The sequence below is a fragment of the Lepidochelys kempii genome, chromosome 27 (genome assembly GCF_965140265.1).
Source record: "Lepidochelys kempii isolate rLepKem1 chromosome 27, rLepKem1.hap2, whole genome shotgun sequence".
Taxonomy (NCBI): Eukaryota; Metazoa; Chordata; order Testudines; family Cheloniidae; genus Lepidochelys; species Lepidochelys kempii.
In genome coordinates, this window is record NC_133282.1 from 14,424,555 (window position 1) to 14,446,407 (window position 21,853).

At 50.5% G+C, this 21,853-nt stretch overlaps 1 protein-coding gene across 1 annotated transcript in view; it reads right to left on the minus strand.

The window, feature by feature from the left end:
* The window catches only part of TBKBP1 (TBK1 binding protein 1), a 58,929-nt gene that overhangs the window by 6,040 nt on the left and 31,036 nt on the right, over positions 1-21,853 (minus strand). The gene's annotated exons all lie outside the window — the stretch shown is intronic.

Genomic DNA, 21,853 nt, shown 5'->3' on the forward strand with positions numbered 1-21,853 from the left:
TTCCAAACAAAACAAACAAACAAACAAGGCAACAGATAAATGACGACTTTTTCCTCCCGCCGGGCTGCCGGCTCCATCAATGCCTTTCCCGCGGCCCTGCCAAAGTCGTCAACACGTGGAAGTCTCCCCAACAACTTCCGCGTCGCCTTTAAAAAAAAAAACAGATTTGCTATGTTGATGTGAAGGGAGAACCTGTCTCATGAGGTTACCGAGGGGCTGTCACGCCGAGCACGAGAGAGCAGCCGCGTTGAGCTGAGTGACTGTGACACCGAGGGGACCTGGGAGATGCCTCACGTAACAGCAGCGGACAGGTCCCCCCCTCTCGCCGTTCCCTTTCCCCCGCCCACCACCCCTAAAGAATCGGGGGTTGTATTCACTCCGTTGTTCACAGGACACATCCCCCTGGAAGCGGGCCATTGCTTGTTCTGACGTGCGGCCGGCGGGAGTGACGGGCGACAAAACGAAGGGCCCCGAAGGATCCGACTCGAAGGATTTTGTGAACAATGGGCATGACGCTCACCCAGAGGAGCCCCTTGTGAGCCCGAGAAGGCAGCAGAGCAGAGCCCTGGCCAGCAGCGCCGGGGTTCCTCCGTCTATAGCTCTCCTCCGTCAGCCACCGCAGCAGCTACACCTCCTGGAGCTCCCCGGTGTCCGGAAACTCACGTGCTCCCCTGTTCTTCTAGGAACTCGCCATCGATCCCAGCTGGTGCCCAGTCCCTAGCCAGTCTCGCGGAGAGAGCCCTGAGCCCGGGCCTTGCCGTGGGCACGGATCGCTTGGGACAAAAAGCCAGCCCTGATGTTTCCTAAAGGAGGCCGGTCACACACGCTCCTGCCCAGAGGTGGACGCCTTTGGGATCCATAAAAAGCCTGCGGCCCCTCAGTCTGGGGGAGGGATTGCTTTGTGGCTGTGCTGTCAGAGCTATGGCTGGTGCGCTAGGTGTTACGAGGCCCCTCCCAGCAGCGGAGCCCGCTCCTCTGGCCCCACCAGGGTCAGCTCACGAGAGCAGCAGCAGCCCCCTCCTCCCCCAGCCAAGCCTCCCATTGATTTCAACAGGCGCTGGAGTCAGGCCCTTAATAACCTCATTAAGGGACCACTGATCCCACCGCTGGCAGCAGCAGTCTCTGGGGCCTTGGTCATGTCACTTAACCTTTCCACCTTCCCTTCCCTTCTGCAAAATGAGGAAACTAACCCCCTGCCTGCAGCAGGACAAGGCAACATCATTGTCCCCATTCAGCAGAGGGGGGCTCCGAGATTCGCTGCTGTGGAGACGTACCCCTTGTCAACTTGCCCCATGTCACAGAGCGAACCAGTGGCAGAGCTGGGAATCCATCCCCTAAAGCCATCCCTACTCTCTAAGCAAGGGGGTGACCACGGTGCGTCGGAGCCTGTGACATGCAGCAGGACAGAGATGGGCTCAATAACTCTTTTGCAGGCTCACTCTGAAGAGGCAGTGGGCTGGATGTGAATGAGAGACCCGCGAATAATAAATAATCGTCACCCCTAGCTCTTCTCATCCCTAGATCTCCAAGCACTTCACAGAGGAGGTCAGGTTCATTCTCCCCATTGTACAGCCTGGGAAACTGAGTCTCGGAGTGCCCAAAGGCACCCAGCAGCCAAGCCAAGAAGAGAACCCGGGTCTCCAGGATCCCCACTCCACAGCTTCACAACTTCTAAAGTCAGCAGGGACCACCTGGCTTGACGTCCTCTCCAACATCATCTGGCTTGACGTCCTCTCCAACATCAGCCACAGGACTTCTCCGAAGTCCCAGTCACTCCAACCGCTAGGCCACGCTGCAGTGGAAGGCAAGGTGAGGTGGAGAGGGGATTTCTAGGCTGGCTGATCTCACACAGGCAAGGCAGTCGCCAGCACCTTGTTCTCGCTCCCTGAGGCCCGAACAGCCGCCAGGATGCCCGACTTTCGCCCGCCGCCCCATGAATATTTCAGACCTGAAATACTGTGGCCGTTTGGAGCCCGTGTTTTAGCACAGGGGAACCTGCCATTCCCTCGGTCTTCTGCTGCCTTCCAAAACAAAACCCCCCAACCCAGCCCACCAGGCCCTGCTGGGGGGGGGGGTCCCACATTGGCAAGGGCAGGGGAGCTGGTTAGAAAAAGCACTGCCCTGAGTATAACCTCCCTTCCTCCAAAATAACCTTCTGCCCCTCAGAGATCAAAGAGTGGAAACTTCCTTCTCCAGTTCAATCACTAGCAATGCAAATCAACCAAAAGGCAGGCCAGGCATGGCAAAGCAGGACTCTCCCCTGCCGTCCCCCACCGCTGCCTGGCACGCTGTGGCAGACATAACAGACTGGCGCCGTTCCAAGCCATGGCACTGGGATTTTGGCCTCGCAAACGTGAACTGTTTCCTGTAAGGGGAGGCGAAGGCCGGGGCTGAGAGTGGGGACACATGTCGGTGGCGGCCGAGGAGAGTTGTGTGAGGTTTGTGCTTCTGAAGACAGGAAAAGTGAGTGTTTCAAATAAAGGCTGGTTAAGAAGAAAAGCCCCCCCCCCCCAGGGTGTGTGGCTGCAAGTGGGTTAGGCAACATGCTCACAAAGCGGAGGTTTATTTTAGAAGCAAGAGCGAAAAGAAAAAAAAAATCCCCCACCGCCTAACCAGGGTGACCAACCTCTCGGGGGGCCCATTCGGTGCAGGCGGCTCAGGAAAGGCGTGTGGTTCTTGAGCCTGCGAGATGGGTGCCACACCTCCAGCGACTCGCGGGGCGATGCCCAGAAGTTGTGCAGGGAGGGAGTTGCCGCGCCTCCTTCCCGTCTTCCCCCCTCGCCGGCTTTCAGCAGGAGCGTTCAGCTGCCGATTGAGGGCGGGGATAGGTGAGCCCCGCCTGGGCGAGGGGTCCCCAGAGCCCCTGGGCCTGGGGGACACAGCCCCCAGTATTCAGCTTATTGCAGTGGCCCAAGAAACATCACCCCCGCTTCCTTCCAGCGCCCCAGGCTCCCCGCTGGGCCTCTCGCCAAGTGGACTCTTCCTGCCAGTTACCACCCCGAGGCACGCACTTCCTCCCCGAACACCCCATCCTACATGGACGCTGTTCTTCCTCTGCCCAGTCCCCGGATAGACCTCGGGAGCCAATCTGGCTTTCAGCGACCCCCATACAAACTCAGCGCTTTCTCTGGATTTGCACTGGGGTAGTTCAGCCCTGGACGTCTCGCTGACTGGCCGCTACAATGGGCCTGCGTCATCACTGGGCCCTGATCCATCCCCAATTCTCCTCTGCATCCTTGCCCCTGTGACTGATCCTCCCGCTCTCAGCTGGGTGCCTACATTTGCCCTCTTTTGAAACAGCCCCCCTCCCCCCCGCCGGCAACACCCAGCCCTATGGCCGACCCCAAGCCCGCCCTGCAGTGACCTTCATGCCCTGTCTCCCCTTGTGCTTGAACCATCTTCCCATCCTACCTTGGTGCCCTACAGGTCCACCTGGGCCCCGTGCAGCCCACTCCCGAAAGCCGCGGTGCACTGCTGCACTGGTTGAAGACACAGGGGCTCAGACCTCCCGCCAAATCAAATCCTGTGCGGTTCTGAGCACCTACTGCAAGCTGCAGAACGCACTCAGCACCTCGCAAGGTCGGCGTCGGGTGCCCTTAACAACGCTCCGTAAATCCTCCTCCTCAAGGACAGCGCTGCCTGCAAAGACCCCCCCAACCGCCCAGGCGAGCGCTAGGGGCAAGTTTCTGAGCCCGAGCTCCCAGCACAGACAAACTCGCATGGAAGGGGGGAGATGGGGATTCAGTTTTCTGGATGACACCTTCCGAGCATCTGCAACCTCTGGATGCGACTGGGAAGGGGGAAAGGTTTCTCCTTTTGAAGGCAGCTAAAGTGGAGCAATCATGCATGAGGTTTCTGCAAGCCATCCAGTGAAGGATTCGTTCTAGCACCGATCAGCGTCAGGCATCTGGATCAAGCTTGGAATGGTTTTAAACCACTGGAAACAAGCAAAAGCCTGGTGCGCCTTAAAAAGATAGCAGGCAAGTGCTGAAACCCTGGCCGGGGGTGTCTAGGTGCTGTGTAGACACACCCTAAATTGGGACTCGGGAGGCTTTGGTTCAAATTCTGGCCATGCCACTGGCTCCTTGATCAAGGAAGGGCCCGATTCTCAAGAGACGAGTGCCCTTAATCCATGTCAGCTCCCGCTCTGGATAACGATACCTTGCTCTGTCTTGTCCATTTAGCTCTTACTAGGAGTATGTACAGCACCTGGCACTGTGCGGCCTCTCTGCACCACTGTAACACATATAATAATGATGAGGCCCTGCAGGATTTATGCCTATTGCATGTTGATTCCTTGTATATTCCATACCAAGGGTCAGGCAGTGGGGGTGAATTACTGGCCTGTGTTGGGATAGAGAGAACCTGGATTTCTGCCTCAGGAGACAATGGGTTTTGAGCCACTTGTAGAAGGCCAGACTCTGTCCTGAAGATGCTCAGATTCAAAGGTACTGCAGCTCCCACCAGGACACCTGTGGCCGGATTTTCCACAGCTCAGCTCCCCGAGCTCCTTCCGGAGCGGTCCCCACCTTGCACTCCTGTTCCTTTCCCCCAGCAAACCAGACGTCGAGCTGAAATTAACAAAGGAACTGCCCAAACCACAGAGCCTGTGAGTGCTCTGGCAGGGAGGAGATCTGTGCACCGAAGGCAACTGGTGGACAGGCTGCTGCATTTTCAGCACCCGCTCGCCAAACTGCCCCACTGGGCTCTGCCCGCCACAGTGGAAGGAAACTTTTCTGTGCACAAGGCGCCATGATTTCTCCACCTCGCCCCAATTTCACAAGGCGCCGTCTATTGATGGCATCACCCCCGGCCACAGCTAATTGCGGCGATGGGGCAGGAGGGGGAATAACATGTTCGCTCACTCCCAGAACAGATGTTAATGGCAGAAAGAAACAGCCCCAAGATCTACTTTTCCACCCCAGACACTTCACAGCCTTTCAGGAAGCCTGACGCAGCAGAAAAGCTGTTTGCAATTAATCTCCTCCCCAACAGGAGTCTTGCATGGAAAACGGAAAATTTCGACAGTTTCTGAATGTGACCCCCCCCCCCCCGCTTCCAAAAATATATTCATTTAAAAATAAAATGGGTGGGTTTTGGTAAGTCACTGAAGACAAGAGATCTCAGACCAAACCCGCCCCGAAAAACCAGCCACCTCCAATCTCTGGATTCATGTCCGGTGACCCGTAGAGGGCGAGGACCATTTGTACTGAGGTAGCGCCTAATTGGAGCCCCACTGCGCCAGGTGCTGTACAGACACATAGTAAGAGACAGTCCCTGCCTCAAAGAGCTGACATTCTAAATAGGCAATCATCCCATTTTAAAGATGGAGGAACTGAGAGAGATCCAGGGACAGATTTGCCAAAGAGGGCAGCCTATTGTGACCCGTCTGTGTCACAACGGCAGCTCTCAGGGCGTTGTTAATTCTCTAGCCCCAAAGGGAAGAGCGGAGGACTTGAAAATCCAGCCCTAAATAACTTAGGTCACAGAGGCAGTCAGGAGCAGAGTTCAGCATTGAACCTCAGTCTTCCGAGTATGAGACTGCTGCCTTAACCACAAGACCATCCCCTTCCAATTGTTTGCTGCTTACAAAAGTACTTGGTGCTTCGCAACAGAATGAAATAGGACATCTCGTTTCCTAGGGCGAGCAGCCAGCAGCACTGTACAACTATAGGAACAGCAGAATGGGGACTAGCACTTCGCTGAGAAGTGGGAGCCAGGGGTCCTGGTTTCTAGTCCCAGCTCCGCTGCTCATTTGTCATGTCAACTTTGGGTGCGTTGTTTAACATCTCTCAACTTCAGCTTCTCCCGGGGTCAAATAGGGATGATAATAAATAAGTGATTGGTTTCAGAGGAGCAGCCGGGTTAGTCTGCATTCGCAAAAAGAACAGGAGGACTTGGGGCACCTTAGAGACTAACCATTTTATTTGAGCATGAGCTTTCGTGAGCTGTATGCATTTCGTGAATGCATCCGACGAAGTGAGCTGTAGCTCCCGAAAGCTTATGTTCAAATAAATTGGGTTAGTCTCTAAGGTGCCACAAGTCCCCATTTTCTTTTTGCAAATAAGTAATTGTTACTCATCTCACCGGGGGGTGGGGGGTGGGTGAATGAATCCTCATGCAAATTCCCACTGATTGCAGTAAAAGTTCTCAGCCCATTCTGAGTCAGAGCAATGGGCCACTATCTCCTGCCCCTCAGCACTAGCTGCCTATAAACCCCCATACTGAAAAATCACGCAGTAATTTCCCATAAGAGAGATGGTCTTCCTGACCCCAGACAGCTTATGATTCACTCATGCCCTGAAGCATGCGGATTTATTACCCCTATGAAGCATTTACCCTGTGTAACGGAACTGCGGCTATGCTCATTCTCCACGTAAATGGCCAAACTTTTTTTGAATCCTTCTAAGCTCTTGGCTATGATAAATATCCAGAAACAGGAAGTTCCCTGGGTATAAAAACCAAAAAGTTGCATTTCACTGTCCCTGGACATCCCTTGTCCACATATTATAGGAAAGGATAAATAGGAGCGCCTGATTTACCTTCTCTCTTCCATTCTTCATTTTCTCTCTCTCCCTCATGCCTCTTGTTTGTCCTCTCTCTAAATCAAAAAGTCCAAAGCTTTTCATTCTCTTTCCCAGCCTCCGAACCACTGCCATGGACCTTTATACCACTTGTACGTCTGTCCCATTATGGCAGCACCTCAAGGGCTAGCCAAGTTCAGGGACCCATTGTGGTAGGCACCATCTGTATATCTAGCAAGAAAAAGTCCCTGCCCCCAAAGAATTTACCGTGTAAACAGACAAATGGTGAGAGGGCAAACTGAGGCATTGAGCAGGAAAGTGATTTGCCTAAAGTCACACAACTCATTAGTTGCAGAGGTGGGAACAGAACAGAGGTCTCCTAAATCCTAGCCCTATGCACTAGACCACATTGTCTTACTTGAAAAGTGATTTATCCTGGTGTCAAAGTACCTTCACAGGGTGAAAATGCTAGGTGCTAAAGGACTCTAATCTAGGGGAGAAAGACATAAATGGGAACCCTGGCTGGAAGCTGATGCTGGACAAATTCAAATTAGAAATATGGCACCAATGCTTAACAATGAAGGTGATTAACCCTTAGAACAAATTCCCAAGGAGAGTGGTGGATGCTCCATTTCTTGATGTTGTTAGATCAAGACCACATGCTTTCCCAGCAGGTATTTTCCATTGGTGTTTGCAGTGTTGTTGTAGCCGTGTGTGTCCCAGGGTATTAGAGAGACAAGGTGGGGGAGGTGATCCCTACTTTTCAAGATCTAGGGGTCCCAAACATGCCTATCACAATGTATGGTGTACCTCATCTACTGCACTAAACGCCCGAATAACTATGTGGGTGAAACCAGACAATCACTACACTCTCAAATGAACTCACCCAGAAAAAGGACCAAAGACAAAAAACACCCCCATCCCCTGTGGGTGAACCCAAAGTGATCACTCCATAGCTGACCTCTCCGTGCTCATCCTCAAAGGAAACCTGCCCAAACACTCTCAAAAGATGAGCCTGGGAACATAAATTCATAATTTTGCTAGACACTCAATACCATGGCCTGAATAAAGACACTGGATATATGGTTTATTACAATAAACAATCTGTAACTAACTCACTCCTCCCCTTTTTTTGTCCTACGTCTGCAGAGGTGTTAACTTAGCCACTTCCCCTTGAATGGTCCCTTAGAATATGTGCTAACTACTTGTGCTAAACAATCTGTTCTGTCTTGTATTTAGCTGTGACACTGAGTACCTTTCCCTTTCTGAAGAAGAGCTCTGTGTAAGCTGGAAAGCTGGTCTCTTGGTCCAATAAACGATATCACCTCACCCGCCTTGTCCTCCTGAAAGGTTCGCTTCAGGCTACGTCAACACTATGCACCTTTTAGCGACACAGCTACAGAAGAAAGGTGTGCAGTGTAGCCGCCGTATGTTGGCAGGAGAGAGCTCTCCCGCCAACAAGAAACTTCCACCTCCAAGGAGCAGCGGTAGCTTGGTCGGCAGGAGAGAACGCTGCTCACACAGCCGTTTTTCGTCGGCAAAATTTTTGTCGTTCGGGGGAGTGGTTTTTTTCACACCTCTGAACAACCGAAAATTTGTCATTCCAGTTCCAGTATAGACAAAGCCTTAGAGTCCAGCGATACTCAGACCTCAGGGTTTCAGGAGACAAATTAGTGGTCAACATTACCCAAAAGAGTCACAGTCGTGTGAATTCATTGTGTGTGTGTATATATATATATATATATATCTCAAATGAAACACACACACACACACACACACACACTCTCTCTCTCTCGGCAAAATGACTGCCCAAGTATTAGTATTTTATCAACTACAATTGGTTAATAACAGAGGAAAAGCCTCCTGACTGGTTAATAACTTAGATCAGTTATTCATCCGATGAAGTGAGCTGTAGCTCACGAAAGCTTATGCTCAAATAAATTGGTTAGTCTCTAAGGTGCCACAAGTCCTCCTTTTCTTTTTGCGAATACAGACTAACACGGCTGCTACTCTGAAACCTGACATTAGATCAGTTAATCATTAAATCACAGGGTGTTTTAATATTATGTACTGCAGAGAGCCGCAGGAGATGCATTAAAGAGCTATTTGCAGCTCTGGAAACTCTGTCTGAGTATCTCTGCGTTAGTCAAAAGCCTGGTCGACGCTAGGAAATTTGGCTGGTGTAACATGTCGCTCACACCACTGAGTGGTGCAGTTAAACTGATCCAAGCCCTGGTGTAGACAGCACTAGGTGGACGAGAGAATTCTCCCATCGACCGCCTCTTGGAGAGGCGGATCACTTCCGCCGACGGGGGCATCTCCTTTCAGCGTAGGCAGCGTCTTCACTGACGCATTCTGGCCGCATCGCTGCAGTGTTTTAAGTGTAGACAAGCCCAAAGAAGTTACTGGACTCAACAGAGGGGAATCTGGGTGAAACGTGAGAGCCCGACCCGCCTAGATGACCTCACCATCCCCTCTGCCCCTGAAATCTACGAACTCAGAGGCCACGTCCTCTAAGAAACAATCCCCCACAATCTAGGACACCCGGGCCTCCTGAATACCACAATTCAAGTCACCAGGAGTTCAAGTCAAATTATTTTTTCTCGGATCACGAGACACAAAGCAGCGCACTGCCGCTAAGCTGTGGCAAGTTTCTCAATACAATGATTTGCCCCCCCCCCCCCACCGCCGTTCTCTCTTTTGCGCACACGGGCAGCATCTCACGGGGTTTGCACGCGGCCGGGCTGAGATGGGAAATCAGGTAGAGGCTGCAGCTGGGCTGGCTCCTACGCGCTTCTTTTTACTCTTTTGTTCTTTTGCTTCTGCTTCCTCCCCCAGTCCCACAAGCCTCAACTCTTTTAATAAAATGCTGTGGTCAGCCCTTCCCCGGCCCCCACTCCCGCACATCCCCCGCCCCCACGCCTCACGCTCTCCGTCAGCAGAGAGCGCAGCGGGGGCCCATGGGTGTGGGTGGCAGAGGCGGGGGAAGAGGGGACAAGATGTTTCGCAAGGAGGTGTGGTCTCATGGGAGCATCTGGGATCCTGGGGGAGGGGGGGCCAGAACGGGTCTGCCCGTGCCATTTACACCCTCCTCCAGCTGCAAAATAAAGAGGCGAGATGAAGGGGATCCGGCCCGCCCGCTCTGTGCTCAGGCTGGGCTTGCCAGCAAGGGGTGCCGCAGAGCCTGGCTACTGATCAGCCGCCAAGTGGCTACCACAGTGCTAGGGCCCGTGGTTATAGCAGATTGAAAAAGAGGAGGGGGGCGCTCTCAGGGTGTCGGAGAAGGAGGAGCTCTGCTCACCCAACCCAGGGAGTCATGAAGCTTAAGGCCAGAAGTGATTCCCCAGACCACCTAGTCTGATCTGTGCATCGCAGGCCACCAACACCGGCCAGCCCCCACCCACCAATTCCAACAACCGCCAGGAGACCAAAGCATTACCCAGGAGACAAGACTGTTTTGTGCCACAATTTAGTTGGGGATTGGCAGGGGGTTGGACTAGATGACCTCCTGAGGTTCCTTCCAACCCTGATATTCTATGATTCTATGGGCAGAGACTAGGAGGGGCCGAAGCCCGCGCGCTGGTAGAGAAATGATTACGTGAGACATGCCACAGAGCTTTTTAGCTTTAAGTCAAGTGACCCACACGTTGGAGAGGAAGGTGAAAAAAAACCCCAAGGTCGCTCCCAATCTGATCTGGGGGAAAACTCCTTCCCGACCCCACATGTGGCGAAGAGGGAGACCCTCAGCATGGGAGCAAGACCCAGCCAGGCAAGCCCCCGAGAGAGAAAATGCTCTGTGCTATCTCAGAGCCCTGGCCCACTCCGCCCCGTGTCCCATCTCCAGCCGTGGCCATCGCTGATGCTTCAGAGGAAGGAGCTTAAAAAAACCCCGCCCAGAATACACTGGGAGGAGAGAGGGATCCCTTCCTGACCTCTGCTGCTGGAACCCTGAAGCATGAGCTTTAGATAAGCAAGACATCAACTAGAAGTGAGCCCTGGCCCCCAGCATCACAAGCAACTTCATCAGACAATCTGTCCAGCTTTCTCTTAAAACGAATGAAGTGGTTTGTCCCCACAACTCCCAGTGGGAGGCTGTTCCGGACCCTCCCTCTGATGGTTAAAAAGGGGGGCGTCCCTCGGCTGCTGGCAGAGGTGGGGGGGCTGTGCACCTTACTTTTAGTGCCATCCTCGGGCAGGAGTAGTTCAAGAAGACCCTACTGTTTTAACAGGGAATGGGGAAGGAAGATCCGTGAGTTTGGTCGGCAGGTTTGCAAAGTTTAGTCCAGGGTTTGGGTTTTAACCCCTTCCCTCCCACATACAGAGCCAAGGATTCGCCAGGCCTGTCTCCAACCCAAACCACCTTGGGAAGCGCCCGTTTAAAAAGAAAGGTCCGGCAGGGCAAGAGCGACTGACGCGTGAACGAGCAACCGATGCTCCCAGCTGCCTTTGCCGCTCTGCTGCGTACGCTTTTAAGATGCACAGTTACAATCGCCAACCCCCAAGCGCTGCAGGGAGGGAAACAGGAGCCGAGAGGCAAACGCATGAGGTCATTTGAATGGGCTTCCCTATTTACACCCCGAGCGAGCGCACTGAGAGTGGGATGGAAGGACTTCATGAGAGAAGAAAAATGCTGAGCGATCATTTAAGAGACACTTTTTGGAGCAGGTGGTGGAGTTGCATGAGTGTCCTGGATAAAAAAAATGACCTCAAAGCCCCAGCTTCTGGAGTCATGTTAATATGCAAGAATCTCAGCCTTCGTTTATTTTGCTTGGAGTTGGCACTCTGGCTGTCTTCTACCCCAGAGGTGGCTGCATTTCAGTGGTGCAAGTCTACACAACAGACACACTGTCTAACGTGTAGCGCACTGAACAGGGATTCAAGAAGCCTGGGTTCTAGCCCCATCTCTGCCACCGACTTGCTGTTGGGCAAGAGACTTCACTTACGCTTCCCCTCCCAGTCTCCACCTGCCTCGTCTATTTAGACTGCCAGTGCTTTGGGGCAGGGACGGTCTCTCACACTCTGTTATGTACAGAGCCTAGCATAATATGGCCCTAATATCAGTCGAGTGAAACTGCAATTGGTGTACAGTCTGTGAAGTGCTTTGGGTTGGAAGGTGCTGGGTGTATAGAAAACATATGCAATGAAGTTACTTATTTTGGGGGGTTTTTAACTGCTGTGATTGTGATGAATATCTGCAGTGCAATATTGCAGTGTCAGAGGTTCCTGAAGCTCTGCCTATGAGACTGAAATGAGGAAACCACCGAATTAAATGCTGGTTGCCTCTAAGGCTTGCAAAAGAAAAAAACCCGAATTTAAAAAAAGACTCTCTCTTATTAAAAACAAAACTGCTGGCTATTTCGAGGGCTAATGCTTCCTTCTGCAAAACACGGATCACCTTCCGAGGAAATTAGAGGAGGTTGCTAACCAAGACCAGCAAGAGGTTTATGTGCTAATTTGAAACTCATCTCTCATCAATAAACATGCCCCTTTTCGGGGCCAAATTAACAGCTGGGGTCAATGGAGTTCCACTGATTTATATCAGTGGAAGACCTGGCCCAGTCCTCTAAATGCATATGTCAAAAGAAACAGCCACTGAAACAGAAATGCCAGCTCCAAAGATCCTTCACGCGTTGAGCCCCAGATCTGCCTCCAGGGCTAGTAGATAGGCCAAGGATTTAGATGACCTAGATTCTAGTCCTGGCTCTGCCACTGGTTTTCTAGGCGAATCTGGGCAAGTCACTTCGCCTCTCTGTGCCTCAGTTTCCCCTTCTGTAAAATGGAGCTCATGCTACTGACCTCCTTTGTAAAGACCTGTGAGATCTGTTGATTAAAAGAGGGTAGTTAGGGATTATCATTTGATGGATGTTGTTGGCCAAACCCATGGCATCTCTAATGAGAGATGGGCCCAAACACACAATTCCTGAGCTTGGTTCTCCCTTTTTACATCAGTGCAACCCCATTGGCTTCTGCGGAGTTACTCCCAATTTACTGGTGCAAGTAAGGGGGGAAATCAGGCCTCACATCTGGATCCTAATCGGGAAGGGTCAGATCCTAGATACGACAACGATTGATGCTACACATCCTATTAGAGAGAAGTCAACAGAGCGCTCGATTGATCAGTCCGGGATTATGGTCGGAGCTCAGTCCTGCTGCAGCATCACAAACCCCAAACATTCAAAACCCATGACCCCCCGACCCCCCAAAATCAAGAGACTGGCTTAAAAATCATGAGATCTAAAATAAAAAAAAAAGTGGAGTTCTTTTTCTTTGCCTGCTGGTTTGAGCTTTCAGCTTGTCTCCTTGGATCAAGTACTTCAGATTCTTTCACAACCATAAGTGCTAGAAACTTGCTGGGGCGGGAGGGGGCGATTGCTGGCGTGTATTAGGATTCACACTCCACTGATGCACACTCCTGCACCGTGTGGACAAGCCCCTGGGTTCTATTTGTGACTCTGCCACTGGCCTGCGGGGTGAGTCACTTCCCCTCCCCGTGCCTCAGTTTCCCCATCTGTAAAACGATGTTAACCTCTTTTGTAAAGTGCTTTGAGAGCCACCGATGAAAAGCGTTATAATACGAGGGAGGTGTTATTATTTTATTGGCATAGCAACACCGGCAAAATGGTCACACCTTTTACCAAAGTAGTTACGCGGGTCAAACTTCTTCAGTGCAGATCAGGCCCAATAAACTGAAGCAGAGGAGGGGCAACAACTTGCCCCACACACCGCAAACCAGCGGGGGAGCCGCAGGTAGAACTCAGGAGTCCTGGAGCGAAGTCCTGGCTCCCACTAAATCAGTGGGAGTTTTGCCGTTTTCTGCTGGGACCAGGATTTCACCCGCTCCACTGAGCAACGCAGCCTCTGCTATTGTACCCTGCTCCCTCTCTCGCAATCGAAACAAGGGGGAGGGGGGGGGAATGGGAAGGGATCAAAAGGACGTGCAGGGATTGGAGAGGAGTTTCTGCCTCCCTGGAGAGGGTGACTGGAATTAGATCAAAAGTATTACAATCCCTGACCAGACAGAACTATTGTCAGTGCATGCCGGGGGGATTCTCTATCCCTAGCTTCCGGAAGGACAGTGGAGCCCGCGTGTTGCCTGGGGCTGGGAGAGCCAGGCAGCTGGCCCCTGTGGACACGGACCCAGGTTCGTCACACTAAGGGCAGGTGACAACGTGGCTTCTCACAGCCCCGGGTATGCCGGCAGCGGCCCAGTGACACCAGCAATGGCTAGTCCTCAAAGCGCTGTAACACTTTAGTCTCATTCCAGTTGTTCATCTTGGGGCGGGGGGCAGCTGGGTGGGATTTAGGGGCCTGTCCTATACACAGGCGAGATCCCATCTGACCTTAAGCTCTACGACCTTGACCCCTTGACCTCAGGGCAGCATGCAACACTAAAACCCACCCTGCTTTTGCTGGGCGAGGTGATGCCTCGGCCAGACCAGGGCAGGTCGGGGAGACATTTCCACTCTCTCCTGCATGCCGGCCTGTAGCAAGGCCTGTCCCCAGGTCCGCATCCCAAGCAGCATTATCGTGGGGGGGGGGGGGGCGGGGGGGCGGAGAGGAAGACGACCTACTCAAGAACGGCCAAAAAGCCGAGATGGCGTGAGTGAATAGCACTCCTGCTAAACAGCACAAACCCGAGCAAAAATAAAAGCACAAACCACAGGCTTATCTACCATCTCCACATGGGGGGGGGGGGAGAGAAAGCAGCAGCGTTAAGCCAGAGACACTGGGGTGGGGGGTGGGGGGAAATGGCCGAGAACAGTTAACCCCACCCCGATGGGATCGGGAAGCAGAAGGTGCCATGGTGCTCTGTGCGCCTGCCAGATGGAATAATGATGAGGATTTTTCATTATGCCAGGTGCTGTACAAGCACAGGGTAGCCATAACAGCAGCTCTGCTGCAACCCACGCTCGGGTTTCAAAGTGCTCAAGAGACGTTTGTGAAGGCAGGCTTGGCGGGTTCAGAGATTTTAAAGCCTGAAGGGACTGTCTGATCATCGCTTCTGACCTCCTGTACAACGCAGGCCGGACAATCTCACCCAGCGATTCCTGCGTCCAGCCTATTGCACTTGGAGAGTCAGTATCAATTCTCCCCGTTTCACCAAGGACCAGAGCAGTTTAAGTGATTTGCCCATGATCACACAGTCAGGACTCCTGGGTTCTCCTCCCAGCTTTGAACTCATTTAGTGACTCCAGGAGAGTTGCCTCTCCCGGCCCCAGACTTCCCCACCTGTAAAAAGGGGATGATGCTAATGAGCTACCCTTGTGGGTGCTGGGAGGGTTAATTCGCTAATTAGGGACTTGTGAAATGCACAGAGATCCCTGCAGTGTGAAATATAGCGTTCTGCCCGTCATCGGCATCCATGGGAGTTTCCCGTGAACAGGGGCAGGAGAATGGAACCATCTGCAGAGAGAGCTTCCGGTTCTGTGGAGGACACTAACTGGCGTCTATACTGCAGCTTTCATCTAAAGCACTTTGCAATCAGTTCCTAGCCCACCGCTGAATGGCAGCTAGCCCTGGAGCGAAACACAGTGACCCTGCCCAAGAGTTTAGGACAGGAAGTGCAGAATACTGTATCCAACATAGGAATTCAGGGAGGCAGGTCGCTATTCCGCAAGGCAGGACATCCATGTTTAACATCCCACCACCCGTCAAAGGTCCTTGGGGATTTGGAAGAACCACAAGCAGTTGGGATGTTGGTGTAACCTCACGTCTGAAAGACAGGCACCCTCCTTAACCCCAGACCGGGGCCCTGCCTCGATGCCCATTCACAGTGAAGAGTTCCCCATGATGAACTGCAATGATCCAGAGGTCTCCTATCTGAGTTCTGTCTCCATCTCTACCTGCTTAACTTGGGAGATATAACAGACTCCCAACACATGATGGTTCAGATGCAGCATGTACTCTGGGTCTCTCTTCCATTGGGGGGGGGGAATTGCATTATTCAAATCCTCTTCTATCTCCCCAAGCCAGCCCAGTTCCCCTTCCCATGCAAATGAACCTGGTTACATTAATTTACCTAATGATTATTTTATGCCCCCTCATGTTTGTTTTTGAAAATGGATTTCCTTTGCATCACGTACAGCAACAAAACCATCGACAAAATGCAAACGTACAAGAAATTAAAAAGGCAGCAAGCACATAGCATTTCCCAGCAAGAGAGTCTGAAATCAAACTGACGTCTGCAGACTGCCAGTCAGGCAGAACCAAAGAGTGCGGTTCAGGGGAGCTGGGGCAGGTCTTATTTTAAACATAATCATACTAAGGTACAGGGTCTGATTTAGCTCCCATTGAAGTCAATGAGATAAAACCAAACCATCATGGACTTCAATGGAGCAATGTCTATTTATACCAGCTGAGAATCAGGCCCATTGATGCTGCAGTTAAACTCCGGTGCACACGAGTAGCTTTACTCACATGAGAAGCCCCATTGACGTCAGCGTTTTTCACCAGTGTGATGTCTGCAGGAGCCTGTAATTGTAAAATTTACTTCTGAAGGCTCATTTTTTCCCCGTCAGTAACTTTTCTATAACCTGTAAAAAGCCTGTTTTGATATTCACAACATGCCTTACCTTTTGAGGGGCCATGTTCTGCACTCAGTGAAATTCACCTCTGTGCACCAGGGTAACTGACAACAGATCTAGAACTGAGCCCACACAAGCAAATCCATTTAAGCACATACTTAGCCATAACACGACTCGTCCTATGGAAATAAATGGGGATACTTAAGCATGTGCTTAAAGGCTTTTTTGGATCAGAGCCTTACGTCTTTCCCCCAGGAAGGAAAAGTTACAATTTAAGCACTGCTACCATTTTCCATCTCTGCTACTTTTTAACCATGTGGTTCAGAGCCCCTCAACCTGAGTTCTACATTTGGAACAAGTTACCAAACAAAACCGCCATTACGTTTTCGAATAAACCCGACTGCCTGTCCAAACTCTGAACCACCCTTTGGCCAAACTAGAAAAGAAATGACAAACCCAAACAAAACACGGCGGCTTTCGGGAGCGTTAAAATTTTAGGTGGAAATAGAACATTCTGTTTGTAGTTTAAGTGACATTAGAAAATCTGTTTATATTTACATCAGATGTAGCTCGTAACACTGGGGGTCTGATTCTCCATTTCTTGTGCCTTTACGTGAGTGCAAAGGAAGGGTAAACTTTACACTGATAAAATGACAACACAAGGTACAGAGGAATAGACAGGAATAAAGATTTTCTCAGAGTAGATCTGCAATCTTGTCAATTTCTTTGATTAGCATGTATTGCTGCCGGGTTATATTTGTTGTGGTTTTACTAAGATCCTTAGACTCTCAGCAAACAAATTAATAAAGAAAAGACTGGATTTTTAGCTGGAATAAACTGATGAAGCTCTGTTGACTTCAACATCCGTTGAGGATCTGGCCCATTCATTTCAATGCAGCTATGTCAATTTATAGGATTTGAAGATTGGACTCAAAAGATCATGTTTTTACACAGGTATTCTGTTTGGGGCAGACTTCAGAAAGTCAATGGAAGTTGTGTTCCTATATCCTGTAAGGGTTTTGGAAATCTTCTCAATCTTCCATTCAAAAGAAAAATGTTGAAACAAGAGAATCTGATGCAAATCTAAAACTCTCTCTTCCCCTACACTAGAGAGGCAGAATGACTAAGTCGGCTAAAAGAAAGAAAGAAAGAAAAGGCAGCCAAAGATTAAAAATACAGATACTGTACAGTTCACACCCAAAAGAGGTGGAAAAGAACAGGTTACAAAAACGAGCCTTATTTACAAGAAAAGAGAACTCTGAGGAGGTAAATTTTGTTCCAAAATTAAAACCGAATCTGATTTTTCTTTACGGGGGAGGGCGAGTGGGCGTGTGTGGCTTCTAAAAATAATGTTGATTTCTTTCTCTTAAAGAAAAAAAATAGTTGAATTTTGGTTGCTTGCCCTCAACAGGCAGGGGGGGGACTCACTACATTTCCAGAATTTTTGACTGTGCAGTAAGTGACCTGACACAAAGGGGCGGGGGGGGGCGGGGAGGAAGAAATACTGCATTGCAAAATGTAGGGCATCTTTCTCAAGCACATTGCCAGGGAGGAAGGAAGGCGCAGGGGGTTAAAACCCCGCTCTGGGAGTCCCAAGATGTGGATTCTAATTTCGGCTCGCTGATTGGCCTTGTGGCACCTATCCCTGCCTCAGTTTTCCCATCTGCTAAGCAGAGAGGATACAATGATCTACCTCCCAAGGGAGTCGGGGGTGGGGGTTGTGAGGGTTAATCAGTATTGACAACCCCGGCCGTTCCAACAAACAGGAGTCAGGCCTCAAAATTCATGACCGGCCTAAAAATCGTGAGGTTTAAAAAATAATAATAAACAGGGGGCTCATTTTTAATTTGCCTTCTGGCTTTTGAGCCTTTAAGATACACCGCGGCCACAGTTTCAAGCTTTGCCCTGCAACCCACAAGGGCTCGAAGCTTACTTTTATTTAAATGAATGTCAAGAGTCTCACCAAATCACAGGACTCGGGGAGCTGGGACTTTAAGAAAAACACCAAGTGGGGCTGGCTACTCTGCTTAATGTATTAATATTTATTACATAATTTGACATCCTTGCATGGAAAGGAATGGGGAAGCTTAGACGTACTTTTCTCTCTTAGGCCTTGAAGAGCCATCAGTCGGAACTGACCGGGCTGCTGCTAACCACGGAAGATCTGAATTGATGACTTAAAACTAAAAAGCTCTGTGGCTTGTGCTCCATCCTCTGAGCCATCTGTACACAATCACATGTGGACAAATGCACTCCATGGATCTAAACCCCCTTACAACTGGGGTTCCAGGTTAGCGGCAGAAGTGGATGATGCCCAGTTACTACTCATTTGGATGCAACTGAAATCTCCCAAACCCAGCCAGTCTCACGAGATTTGGGCCCAGAACTGCACGAATTGCACCAGAGCAGGTGATCCAGCAAAATGTATGCGCCAAACAGGAGAAAGAGCTGACATCACAAGAACAGACTGCACAATCTCAAGCATTGTCAAATTGAATCCAACCCTCAGCCATTGTTTCGGCCTCCCACACTAAACCACAGACCTAAAGTTTAATCCATGTCCAGAGGACACCAACTATGCAGCCTCATCCTATTGCTATATATACCAGAGAGCCAAAATCTGCCGTGAAGAGAGAGACGCTGGTGGAGGAGGAAGGATGGCTCAAGCACTGCCCTGGCCATCAGAAGACCGGCCTCTGCCACAGACTTCCTGGGTGACCTTGGGCAACTCCCTTCACCTCCCTGTGCCTCAGCTCCCCATCTGTAAAACGCGGATAATACATTTAGATGTGGACGTACAGCAGCGGGCACAACAGGGCCCTGATCTCAGTTGTGGCCTCTAGGGGCTACCACCACCAACGGGCCTTATCCTCAGCTGGTGTACGTGAGCATACTTCACTGAAGCCCACGGTGGAGCTGGATAATGGGATTGCCTGCGATACCAGGTGAGGGGGCGGGACAGGAAGAGGACTTGACCACCCAGGAGGTCCCTTCCAGTCCTGTGTCCCTAGCAGCTAATCTGATTTATACCAGATGAAGATCTCATCCAATAATAAGCGAGGAAGGAATCAGGCCCTTTTCTTTCATGTTTTATTGGGCCAGATTCTCAGCTGGCATAAACCTGCCTAGCTCTACTGAAGACAGCGGAGTGACGCAGCTTTACAGCAGCTGAGGATCCGAGCGAAGGGAGAAGCGGGCCCTTCGCTCCAGAAGAAGAATGTTCGCTCGGACGCCCGTGACCTACATTGACTTTAGTTTGGCTGCCGCGTGGAACTCCGTCGCTTACTCTTCTGCCTCTGCTCACAACCTCGCTTTTCGATCGCATTCTTTTATTGGCCGTGAAACCAAACCGAACCAAACAGACCCTGGAGCCCAGCTAGCACCTTTCCCATCTACACTCCGCCACATTAGAATTAGCCCCTGTGCTCCATGTCATCCTTTATCTGTCCACAAAGCAGAGCCGGCTTGCTTGCTAATCTTAGCAGCGCAGAGTTAATCTGGTCTGTGAAAACTCACTCTGTTCTGTTTAATAATACATCACTGTCAGGCCCCCTCGCCGGCACTGTCCTGTCCCTCTGGACGAGGTTCGATTTGACATGCCAGGAATAGACAACTTGACTTTCCTTGTGCTTTTCTGTGTAGGATTCCATTCTTTTTCTGATTAATGTTACCTAGGGGGTGGGGGAAGATTGCTGGCTACCTTCTCCTAGCTATGCAAGGCTCCCTCAAACCCATGTGGGGCTAACCCCCTCCAGATGCAGATCCAGCAGTGGGAAATCAACATGAATGTAGAAACCATAGGATGGATGATCTGAGCCATCGGTGTCACTGCAAAGCTTAAAGGATGACTAATGAGTGATCATGGAGAAAAACCAATAGCCTCAAACACATGAAGAGATTCTTTTTCTCAACCTCACGAGAAAGCACTCAGCTGCATCTGGGGCAGAAATTTGCTCTCGGTTAGACCAGCATCAATACAGAGTCACTCCATTTGCACTGGTGTGTGGAATGACTTTGGCTTGATCCTGGTGGAACCAAGATCATAATTTGACTCTAAATCCTTCAAGCAAAGTCCAGGATCTGATCTGCAATCAGAGGGGAAAAGAGGAAGGGCCCATATCTTCAGAGATGCTGAGTAGCAAGAGCTCTTATTGACCATGGTGGGAATCCACAGCACGTATTTGTCTTTAGGCAGAACTCTTCGTTGGTTTCAATGGGAATTATGGCGTAAAATCGAGCATGGCAAAGGATCTGACCCGCTGAAACTGTCCAAAGCAGCATTGTCAACTCTTGCAATTTTACCATGAGTCTTGTGATATTTTGAGATATTAAAGACCCAGTTCCTGGAGACATGTGACTATGGGGAAAAACTCAGCTTTCATTCATTCAAAACAAACAAAACGTGTCTAGCCCTTATGGCTGCAGATAAAAGCCAGAAAATGTGGCCTGAGCATAGAGGAAAGGCTCAGAAATCAGAAAGCAAAAAAAACAAATCCAAATTTGTTATATTGTTTTTCAAAATCTTACGATTTTAAAGCCAATCTCACAATTTTCTGGGGCCAGGACTCACAAGTCTGGGACGGTTCGGGTAGGCAACACTGAAGAAATTCTAGTAAATCAACAATCTTCCTGATATTTGGGGGTTACTTAATAAGCAAGAAAAAGTGAAAGAGAGAGGTTCCCGGCTAAAATGCTTTCATCCGTCCACCCCCTCCCACAGTGACCTCACATTACACTTCATTGCCTTCAGGGGTGCTTCTCTGGCCGAGGATCAGAATGAGGCCCATAGTTTTTTTAGAAAACAAAGCATTACTTGGAAAAGCGGGTCAGCCTCTGAGATTTTTACCCTGTAAACTCCTCAGCTGAGTCAGTTTCTGTATCAGAGACTTACCCTCTCAAACCGAGAGAGGAGCAGGGGCAGGACAGGAAGTCTTACAAACCCGCTCAGAGGGCATGCTCCCCTGCCCCATTTGCAAGAATCCCCAAGGACATGCAGCCACTAGCTATTCATTCCTTCTCCAGGCATCAGTTTCAGGGCTTGATGTTCAGAGGCAGTGCCCACCCGCAGCTCCCACTGACTTCAACATGGCGTGGCGGATTACACAGCGTCTCTGAACATGAGGCTCTGAGTCAGCTCTCACTTGTGCCAGAGCAAATCGGCATAAAGGTGGCATGAGACCAGAATCGGGCCCCACTGGGGGCTCAGAATCAGACCATCCAGGAGTGACAGAGGGCTCAAAATGCCTTGCCCCCCCTTGGGAGACAATCCCACACCAGCAGAGCTCCCTGTCTACCAGCCTTTCCTGCTATTCAGGCCCTCCTTAGAATCAGTTCCTGAATCCTAATCCTAGTTCTATGGACTATCCCAAATCATCTCTGCTCCATCCCCTCCCTGAACAGAGCCAGGATTCCTCCCTTTGGTAGAGCAGCGTAACTCCACACAACTGTTTCCCAGCAGCACGTCGGAGCAGAGACTTGGCCCTTGGGGAAATCAGTGAGCGTCTTGCAGCGTTACACAGAAGAACTGACCTTAACTACACGGCTGTTACTCTGAAATCTGCTCTTTGTTTGTTTGTCTAAACTACGGCCATTTTTCTCAGCACCGTTATTTCTTTCAAAACTCTGGAGGGCTTTTGTTGATTCCTTTTTAATTTTCCAAGGCGATTTTTGAAGCCAGGGCAAGTAGCAAGGAATGTGTAGCGGAATGACACATAAGAGTTTCACAAACTAAAGGCCTGGTTATCTTCAGCGGCATTTTTGTCCCCTTTACCATCGGGCTTTTTTCAAGATCCCCTGAGCTAGATC